The 10,725-nt window shown below is 41.0% G+C and overlaps 1 pseudogene across 1 annotated transcript; it reads right to left on the bottom strand.

Moving 5' to 3' along the window:
- Positions 1–1,001: 1,001 nt before the first annotated feature.
- LOC116532306 lies at positions 1,002–5,304 on the bottom strand (annotated as a pseudogene). Its single transcript, XR_004260817.1, has 2 exons — positions 5,295–5,304; positions 1,002–1,486 (listed from the first exon to the last, which is right to left on the bottom strand). The product of XR_004260817.1 is annotated as a thymosin beta-4 pseudogene (transcript).
- Between the last annotated feature and the right edge of the window lie 5,421 nt (positions 5,305–10,725).

Below are 10,725 nucleotides of genomic sequence, written 5' to 3'. Positions count from 1 at the left end.
CTGGTTGTTTAGTGCTTTCTTCAGGAGCTTTTGTAAGGCAGGCCTGGTGGTGATGAAATCTCTCAGCAATTGCTTGTCTGTAAAGGATTTTATTTCTCCTTCACTTATGAAGCTTAGTTTGGCTGGATAGGAAATTCTGGGTTGAAAGTTCTTTTCTTTAAGGATGTTGAATATTGGCCCCCACTCTTCTGGCTTGTAGGATATCTGCTGAGAGATCCACTGTGAGTCTGCTTGGCTTCCCTCTGTGGGTGACCTCGTCTTTCTCTCTGGCTGCCCTTAGCATTTTTTCCTTCATTTCAACCCTGGTGAATCTGATGATTATGTGCCTTGGGGTTGCTCTTCTTGAGGAATATCTTTGTGGTGTTCTCTGTATTTCCTGGACTTGAATGTTGGCCTGCCTTGCTAAGTTGGGAGAATTCTCCTGGATAATATCCTGAAGAGTGTTTTCCAACTTGGCTTCATTCTCTCCGTCACATTCAGGTACACCGATCAAATGTAGATTAGGTCTTTTCAGATAATCCCATATTTTTTTGAGGCTTTGTTCATTTCTTTTCACTCTTTTTTCTCTAATATTGCCTTCTCGTTTTATTTCATTGAGTTGATCTTCAATCTCTGATATCCTTTCTTCTGCTTCATCGATTCGGCTATTGAAACTTGTGTATGCTTTGTGAAGTTCTTGTGCTGTGTTTTTCAGCTCCGTCAAGTCATTTATGTTCTTCTCTGAGCTGGTTATTTTAGTTAGCATTTCATCTAACCTTTTTTTCAAGGTTCTTGGTTTCTTTGCATTGGGTTAGAATATGCCCCTTTATCTCAGAGAAGTTTGTTACTACCCACTTTCTGAAGCCTGCTTCTGTCAATTCATCAAACTCATTCTTTTTTTTTTAAGTTTTTAAACTTTTTATTTGCATATTTAAAAAATTGTGCATTCCAATAATTAAAATCATTTAAACAAAAAAATGACACTCTGATTAAACTGGATACCTTGGGCCAGCTTGGTTTTACTCTAGATTTCACATTCGTCCCACCCCACTTCCTCCACCCCACTTCTTCCTTCACCAACATGCAAGTTCTTTCCTTCCCTGCCAGCCAGATAGACAGATGGGAGAGGCAGGCGCAGCCTTCATTGTCAGTAGTTCTTTGATGTGAAAGGGGCAGTGCAGTCATTTAAACTTGATCCAAGCTCTTTGCATCTTACAAAGTTAAACAGCTAAAAGAAGTAAAATAAGAAGGCAAGGCTTATGGAATGTACAGTGCATATTGGCAGCACACGACTCATTATGATTTGCCTGCTTGCTTCTCCTGTTCAATTGTTTCTTTGGAAGGCAGTGGATTTTTCTCATGCGTTTCTGTCTTCTTCAGTTTCGACTTATCAAATTTCTCTCTCGGCCATATTGGGTTTCTCAGACATGGTTGTGGAGGAAAAGTGGAGCAAAGCGCACAAATGAGCAAAGTCTGGTCTGCGCAGTGGCCACCACCGAATTCCAAACTCATTCTTTATCCAGTTTTGTTCCCGTGCTGGCAAGGAGTTGTGATCCCTTGGAGGAGAAGAGGCATTCTGGGTTTTGATGATTTCAGCCTTTTTGCACTGCTTTCTTCCCATCTTTGTGGATTTATCTACCTTTGGTCTTTGAAGTTGGTGACTTTCAGTTGGGGTCTCTGAGTGGATGTCCTTTCTGATGATGTTGAAGCTATTTCTTTCTGTTTTTTAGTTTTTCTTCTAACAGTCAGGCCCCTCTGCTGCAGGAATATTGGAGGTCCACTCCAGACCTGCTTGCCTGGGAATCACCCCCGGGAGCTGCAGAAGAGCAAGTATTGTTGCCTGTTCCTTCCTCTGGTAGCTTCATCCCGGAAGGGTACCCGCCAGATGACAGCCAGAGCTCTCCTGTATGAAGTATATCCAAAGTGTTTCTTTGGATATACAGAAGTCAGGGAGCCACTTGAGGAGGCAGTCTGTCCCTTATAGGAGCTCAAGTGCTGTGCTGGGAGCTCCACTGCTCCCTTCAGAGCTGCTGGGCAGGTATGTTTAAGTCTGCTGAAGTGGGACTCACAACTGCCCCTTTTCCCAGGTGCTGTGTCCCAGGAAGGTGGGGCTTTATTTATAAGTCCCTGATGGGCTGCTGCCTTTTTTCAGAGATGCCCTATCCAGCAAGGAGGTAATCTAGTCACAGTCTGCCTGCAGAGGCCTTGCTGAGCTGCTGTGGGCTCAGCCCAGCTACTGTGTAAACTTCCTTGTGCTTTCGTTTACACAGGCAAGGTTAGAACTGCCTCGATAATGGCAGGCGCCATCTCAGGCTGAGCTCAAACTGCTGTGCTGGCTGCAAAAATCTCAAGCCATTGGGATTCAGTTTGCTCGTCTTTGTGGGTGTGGGAGCCACCAAGCCAGATCACTTGGCTCCCTGCTTTCATCTCCCTTTTTGTTTCAGGGGAATGGGCAGTTCTGTCTTATAGGTGTTCCAGGCACCAGCTAAAATGGCCACCCAGTTTTGTACTGGAAACCCACCATGCTGGGAATGTCCTCATCTCTGGGCTATAAAGACTGTGGAAAAAGCACAGTATCTGAGCCGGAGTGCTAGAGTGCCCAGAAAAGTCCCTGATGGCCTTCCTTGGGTACTAAAGGGGGAGTTCTCCAGTCTCTTGTACTTCCTTTTTGAGGCAACACCCCACCTTGCCTCAGTTTGCCTTCCTTGGGCTACACCCACTGTCCAACCAGTTCCATTGAGATGAAACTGGTACCTCGGTTAGAAATGTGGAGATTACTTGCCTTCTGCATTGCTCTCACTGGGAACTGCACTCTGGAGCTGTTCCTATTTGGCCATCTTGGTGGAAGTCTCCTCTTAATTCTATCAATTGTTTCTTTGCCTGTGCAGAAGCTTTTTAGTTTATATAATCTCATTTATCTATTTTTACTTTTGTTGCCTGTGGTTTTGGGTTCATATCCAAAAAAATCATTGCTCATACCAATGTCATGAAGTTCTCCCCTAGGATTTCTTCTAGCAGTTTTACAGTTGTAGTTCTTACATTTAAGCCTTTTATCCATTTGAGTTGATGTTGGTATATGGTGTGACATGAGGGTCTAATTTCATTCTTCTGCATGTGGATGTCCAGTTGTTCCAACACTTTCCTTTCCCTATTGTATGTTCTTGATACTTTTGTCAAAAATCAATTGACTGTAAATGTGAGGATTTATTTCTGGGTTGCCTCCTCTGTTCTATTAGTCTGTTTTAATGCCAGTACCATGCCTTTTGATTACTATCACTTTGTAATATATTTTAAAGTCAGGTATTGTGATGTATTGTTTCTTTTGCTCAAGGTTGCTTGGCTATTTGAGGTCTTTTGTGGTTCCATACAAATTTTGGATTGTTTTCTATTTCTATGAAAATGTCATTGAAATTTTCTTTTTTTTTTTTTTTTTTTTTTTGATGTCATGGAGGACAGTAAGTCATTGAAATTTGATAGGGATTGCATTGAGTCTATAGATTGCTTTGGATGGTATGGACATTTTAACAATATTAACTTTTCTAATCTATGAACATGAGATTTTTTTTATTTATTTGTGTCTTCTTCAGTTTCTTTCATCAGTGTTTTATAGTTTTCAGTGTACAACTCATTTATTTCCTTAGTGATATTTATTCCTAAGTATTTTTTGATGCTATGATAAATGTGATTGTTTCTTGATTTCTTTTTGGGATAGTTCATTATTAATGTATAGAAACACTTCTGGCCAGGTATGGTGGCTCATGCCTGTAATCCCAGCACTTTGGGAGGCTGAAGTGGGTGGATCATGAGGTCAGGAGTTCAAGACCAGCCTGACCAACATGGTGAAACCCCATCTCTGCTAAAAATGCAAAAATTAGCTGGGTGTGGTGGCATGCACCTGTAATCCCAGCTACTTGAGAGGCTGAGGCAGCATTGCTTGAACCCGGGAGGCAGAGGTTGCAGTGAGATGAGATTGTGCCACTGCACTCCAGCCTGAGTGACAGAGCAAACTCCATCTCAATAAATAAAATAAAATACCAAAACAAAACCTTTACCAGGCACGGTGTCTCACACCTGTAATCCCAGCACTTTGAGATACCAAGGTGGGAGAATCATGAGGTCAGAATATGGAGACCATCCTGGCTAAGCCACTTTATTGCATTTAAAAACCTGTCTCTACTAAAAATACAAAAAATTAGCCGGGTGTGGTGGTGCATGCCTGTAGTCCCAGCTACTCAGGAGGCTGAGGCAGGTGAATCACTTGAACCCTGGAGGCAGAGGTTGCATGAGCCGAGATCACACCACTGCACTCCAGCCTAGGTGACAGAGTGAGACTCTGTCTAAAAAAAAAAAAAAAGAAAGAAACACTTCTGTTTTTGTATGTTGATTTTATATCTTGTAGCTTTACTGAATTCTTTTATTAGTTCCAACAGTTTTCTGTGGGTTTTCTATCAATAAGACCATGTTGTCTGCAAACAGTGACAATTTAACTTCTTTCTAATTTAGATGCATTCCTTTCTCTTGCCTAATTGCTCTGGCTAGGACTTCCAGTACTATGCTGAACAGAAGTGGCAAGAGTGGCCTTCTTTGCTGTCCTTATGTGCCATAAACTCTCAGCTGCCTTTAGTGTTTGTGGGATTTAACAAGTAACACATTCTGTTGGGTTTTCCTGATATACATATTTCTGGGGAAAAAAAAGAGAACTGTGTAATGATTTTTCATTTACCTGTTGAAAAGTAATTATCAGTTCTGCACAACAGCAGATGCAGGTTATTTAAGATGCAGCTTGATTTATCAAATTAATGTGCAGATGACAATACTGGCTTTGTGACTCTATGTTCAGCTAATTTAGGTTTGTGAGATTAATATTAGGATTTTTTGTTTTGTTTTGTAAGACAAAGAAGACTATTATTTGTGCAAGCATTACTCTTTGAAATAAAATTCGCATGTAGCCAATGTTTCCTGCCCACACTTATTTTTTCTATAGACATTTAACATAATTTGACTTGGAACTAGTGTTTTATTTTTAGATTTCTTATTTATTTCTTTATAGATTATTCTGCTTCAAAATATGTATCAGATTAATACATTGGCAAAGTGTCATTGTGGAAAAAACGTAACCATATTGAACTATTTCATAGTTCAAGATGTGTATATATCAGAAATATAATCACTGGGAGAAGTCTGAGAAAGCTATATTGCCTTTATTTCTAACATTTAACTGTAGTTTCTTATAGCTCTTATTGTATCTCTTACATTATACAGTGTAGGCAGGGCCATCTAACTTACCAGTTGCTTCCCTTTTTGACGACTGGTACCTTCATTCATTTTCAAAGGAATTTACTGATCATGAGGTTGGAAAGTCTGTATTTCTCTTTCTTATTATGTATTAATAATCATAAATGTCTAGATTCACCAGACTATTTGTCTCAGTGGAGAAAACGTATAAAGCCACTTTATTGCATTTTGTGTTTTAATGTTACAATTTGAGATCTGTATATTTATACACAGCCCTGTGGTTTTTTTTTTTTTTAAATAATGTACAAAGGAAGAAAAGAGTGGACATCTTTGTCTTGTTACTGATCTAGAGAAAAGGCTTTCAACTTATTACCATTGAGTATTATGTTATTTCTGGGTTTGTTACATATGACCTTTATTATGTTGAGGTACATTCCTTCTACACCTGATTCGTTGATAGTTTTTTGTCATGAAGGGATGCTGAATTTTGTTAAATTCTTGTTCTGCATTTGTTGAGATGATCATATGGTTTTCGTTCATCTGTCACATTTATAGATTTGTGTATGTTGAACCATCCTTGCATCCTTGGGATAAATCCCACTTGAATATCATACATTATCCTTTTAATGTGCTGTTGAATTTGGTTTGCAAGTTTTGTTTGAGATTTTTGCATCTATATTCATCAGGGACATTAGCCTGTAATTTTCTTTCTCTTTTTCGTTTGAAAGAGGGTCTCTCGGCCGGGCGCGGTGGCTCAAGCCTGTAATCCCAGCACTTTGGGAGGCCGAGGGGGGTGGATCACGAGGTCAAGAGATCGAGACCATCCTGGTCAACATGGTGAAACCCCGTCTCTACTAAAACTACAAAAAATTAGCTGGGCATGGTGGTGCGTGCCTGTAATCCCAGCTACTCAGGAGGCTGAGGCAGGAGAATTGCCTGAACCCAGGAGGCGGAGGTTGCTGTGAGCCGAGATTGCGCCATTGCACTCCAGCCTGGGTAACAAGAGCGAAACTCCGTCTCACTTAAAAAAAAAAAAAAAAAAAGAAAGAGGGTCTCACACTGTCACCCAGGCTAGAGTGCAGTGGCACAATCACATCTCACTGCAGCCTCAACCTCCCCAGGCTCAGGTGAACCTCCCACCTCAGCCTCCCAAGTAGCTGGGACTACAGGTGTGTACAACCATACCCAGCTAATTTTTTTTTTTTTTTTTTGAGATGGGGTTTCACTCGTTACCCAGGCTGGAGTGCAATGGCACAATCTCGGCTCACTGCAACCTCCGCCTCCTGGGTTCAAGCAGTTCTCCTGCCTCAGCCTCCCGAGTAGCTGGGACTACCGGTGTGCGCCACCATGCCCAGCTAATTTTTGTATTTTTAGTAGAGACAGGGTTTCACCTTGTTGACCAGGATGGTCTCAATCTCTTGACCTCGTGATCCACCCGCCTCGGCCTCCCAAAGTGCTGGGATTATAGGCGTGAGCCAATGCACCCGGCTCCAGCTAATTTTTTTTTTTTTTTTTGTAGAGATGGGTTTTTGCCATGCTGCCCAGGCTGGTCTCAAACACCTGGGCTCAAACGATCTTCCCGCCTCAGCCTCCCAAAGTGCTGAAATTACAGATATGAGTGATTGTGCCCAGTTAGCCCACAATTTTCTTTTTGTGTAGTGTCCTTTGGCTTTTATATTGGGGTAATGCTGGCCTCATAAAATGAGCTTGGAAGTGTTCCCTCTTTTTTTTTTTTTGGAAGCATTTGAGAAGAATTGGTATTAGTTCTTTAAATATTTGGTTGGTAGAGTACCACAGTAAAGCCATTAGGTCCTGGGCTTTTCTTTGATAGGAGACTGTTTATTGCTGGTTCAACCTCCTTACTCATTATTGGTCTGTTTAGATTTTTTTATTTCTTCATGATACACTCTTGGTGGGTTGGCTGTGTCTAGGAATTCATCTGTTTCTTCTAGGTTATCCAATTTGTTGGCATATAATTGTTCATAGAAGTCTCCTTTGTATTTCTGTGGTATCATTTGTAATGTCTCCTCTTGCATTTCTAATTTAATTTAGTTAAGTCCTCTTTTTCCTCTTAGTCTAGCTAAAAATTTGTTGATTTTATCTTTTCAAAACACAAACTCTTAATTTTGTTGATCTTTTCTATTGTTTCTATAGTCTCTATTTCTTTTATTTCTGCTCTGTTATTTATATTTCCTTCCTCCTGCTAACTTGGGGCTTAGTTTATTCTTTTTTTTCTAGTTTGTTGATGTGCAATGTTAGGTTGTTTTGCTTTTTTCTTTTATGATGTAGGTGTTTATTGCTATAAGCTTCCCTCTTAGAACTAGGTTTTTTGGTTGGTTGTTTTTGTTTCGTTTTTCTGTATTTTTTCTTTTTATGAGACAAGGGTCTCACTCTGTTGCCAAGGTTGGAGTGGAATGGCATGATCATGGCTCCCTGCAACCTTGACCTGCTGGGCTCCAGCAATCCTCCTGAGTAGCTGGGATGACAGATGTGTGCCACCATGCCTGGCTAATGTTTTATATTTTGGAGAGATGAGGTCTTATTAGACAGCCCAGGCTGGACTCAAACTTTTGGACTCAAGCAACCCTCCTGGCTCAGCCTCCTGAATAGCTGGGACTATAGGCATGCACTATCTCACCTGGTTTTTATAAATTCATTCAGCCACTGTATGTCTTTTGACAGGAAAATTTAATCCAGTTACATTCAAGGTAACTATTGATAGGTAAGGACTTACTACTGCCATTTGGTTAATTGTTTTCTGATTGTTTAGTAGATTTTTCCCCTTTATGTCCCTCTTGCTTTGTTTTGTGATTATGTATTTCCTTTAGTAGTATGTTTTTTGTTTGTTTGTTTTCCTGTTTGTTTGTTTTGAGATGGAGTCTTGGTCTGTTGCCCAGGCTAGAGTGCAGTGGCACAATCTTGGCTCACCATAACCTTTGCCTCCCTGGTTCAAGCAATTCTCCTGCCTCAGCCTCCTGAGTAGCTGGGATTACAGGCATGAGCCACCACGCCTGGCTAATTTTTTGTATTTTTCCTAGAGATGGGATTTCACCACGTTGGCCAGGCTGGTCTTGAGCTCCTGACCTTAGGTGATCCGCCCGCCTTGGCCTCCCAAAGTGCTAAGATTACAAGCATGAGCCACTCCGCCCAACCAGTAGTATGTTTTGATTTCTTACTCCTTTTTTTTCTTTTTATTTTTTCTCTAGACGGAGTTTCATTCTTGTTGCCCAGGCTGGGGCGCAATGGTGCAATCTCGGCTCGCTGCAACTTCCACCTCCCAAGTTCAAGCAATTCTCCTGCCTCAGCCTCCTGAGTAGCTCGAATTACAGGCATGCGCCACCACGCCTGACTAATTTTGTATTTTTAGTATTGACAGGGTTTCTCCACGTTGGTCAGGCTGATCTTGAACTCCCAGCCTCAGGTGATCCACCTGCCTCAGCCTCCCAAAGTTCTGGGATTACAGGCGTGAGCCACTGCGCCTGGCATGATTCCTTACTTTTTATCTTTTGTGTATCTAGTATAAGTTTTTGCTTTGTGGTTACCATGAGGCTTACAAAAAACATAACAGGCTGATTGAAGTTGATAGCAACATAACTGTGACTGCATAATATAACTCTACAGGCTGGGAGCAGTGGTTCACACCTGTAATCCCAGCACTTTGGGAGGCCGAGGTGGGTGGATCACCTGAGGTCAGGAGTTTGAGACCAGCCTGGCCAACATGGCAAAACCCTGTCTCTGCTAAAAATAACAAAAATTAGCTGGGCGTGGTGGCAGGCACCTGTAGTCCCAGCTGCTCGGGAGGCTGAGGCAGGAGAATCTTTTGAACCCAGGTGGAGGAGGTTACACTGAGCTGAGATTGCGACATTGCACTCCAACCTGAGCAACAAGAGTGAAACTCCATCTCAAAAAAAAGAACTCAGGCCGGGCGCAGTGGCTCACACTTGTAATCCCAGCACTTTGGGAGGCCGAGGCAGGTGGATCACGAGATCAAGAGATCGAGACCATCCTGGTCAACATGGTGAAACCCCGTCTCTACTAAAAAAATACAAAAATTAGCTGGGTATGGTGGCACACGCCTGTAGTCCCAGCTACGTGGGAGGCTGAGGCAGAAGAATTGCTTGAACCCAGCAGGCGGAGGTTGCGGTGAGCTGAGATCGCGCCATTGCACTCCAGCCTGGGTAACAAGAGCAAAACTCTGTCTCAAAAAAAAAAAAAGAAAAAAGAAAGAACTCTACAATTTTACTCCACCCTTTCCCACATTTAAAATTTTTGAGATCACAATTTACTTTTTTTGTATTTTGTATCTCATAACAAATTATTGTAGCTATTGTTCTTTTTAATAGTTTCGAATTTTAAACTTCATACTAAACATTTAAGTGATTTACACACTGCCATTACAGTATTAGAGTATTCTGAATATGGCCATGTACTTACTTTGACCAGTAAATTGTATACTTTTATATGTTTCTGTCTTACTAACTAGCAGGGTTTTTTTCCTTCAGTACTTTGAATATATTATCTTATTCTCTCCTGGCCTGCAAGGTCTTTGCTGAGAAATCTCCTGCAAGCTTTATGGAAAGTCCCTTATACTTTATTTGCTTATTTTTTCTTGTCGCCTTCAGGACTCTCCTTCTGTTTTTAATTGTTGACAGTTTTATTATAAAATGTCTTGGTGTAGTCTTGTTTGGATTGAAGACCTTTGCCTTTCCTATACCTGGATATTCACATCTTTCTCCAAACTTGGAATTTTTTCCGCTATTATTTTTTAAATAAATTTTCTACCCCTTTGTCTTTCTCTTCTTTGTGAACTCAATTCCAATATTTGTTCTTTAATGGTGACCCATCAATCCTATATACTTTCTTTATTCTGTTTCATTCATTTTTTTCCTCCTGATTGTATATTTTCAAATAACCTGATTTCCTACAGCCATACCACACTGAACATGCCCAATCTCATCAAATAACCTGATTTCTAGTTCATGATTTCTTTCTTCTGTTTGATCAATTCTGCTGTTTATGTTCTTTTACATTTTTCAGGTCATTTATTGTATTTTTTAGCACTAGAATTTCTGGGGTTTTAAATAAAATTTTAATCTCTCTATTAAATTTCTCCTTCTTGTCATTTAATATTTTCCTGATTTCATTGAATTGTTCACCTGGATTTTCTGAATTTTCACTGAGCTTTCATAAAACAATTATTTTGAATTCTTTTTCTGGCAATTTGTATATCTCCATTTGTTTTTTTTTTTTTTTTTTTTTTTTGAGACGGAGTTTCGCTCTTGTTACCCAGGCTGGAGTGCAATGGCGCGATCTCGGCTCACCGCAACCTCCGCCTCCTGGGTTCAGGCAATTCTCCTGCCTCAGCCTCCTGAGTAGCTGGGATTACAGGCACGCACCACCATGCCCAGCTAATTTTTTGTAGTTTTAGTAGAGACGGGGTTTCACCTTGTTGACCAGGATGGTCTCGATCTCTTGACCTCGTGATCCACCCGCCTTGGCCTCCCAAAGTGC

Source organism: Sapajus apella, unplaced genomic scaffold (assembly GCF_009761245.1).
Source record: "Sapajus apella isolate SASKATOON/1434 unplaced genomic scaffold, GSC_monkey_1.0 scaffold75, whole genome shotgun sequence".
Classification (NCBI taxonomy): Eukaryota; Metazoa; Chordata; class Mammalia; order Primates; family Cebidae; genus Sapajus; species Sapajus apella.
Note: the sequence above shows the minus strand (reverse complement) of the source record. Positions and strands in the feature narration are given on the sequence as shown.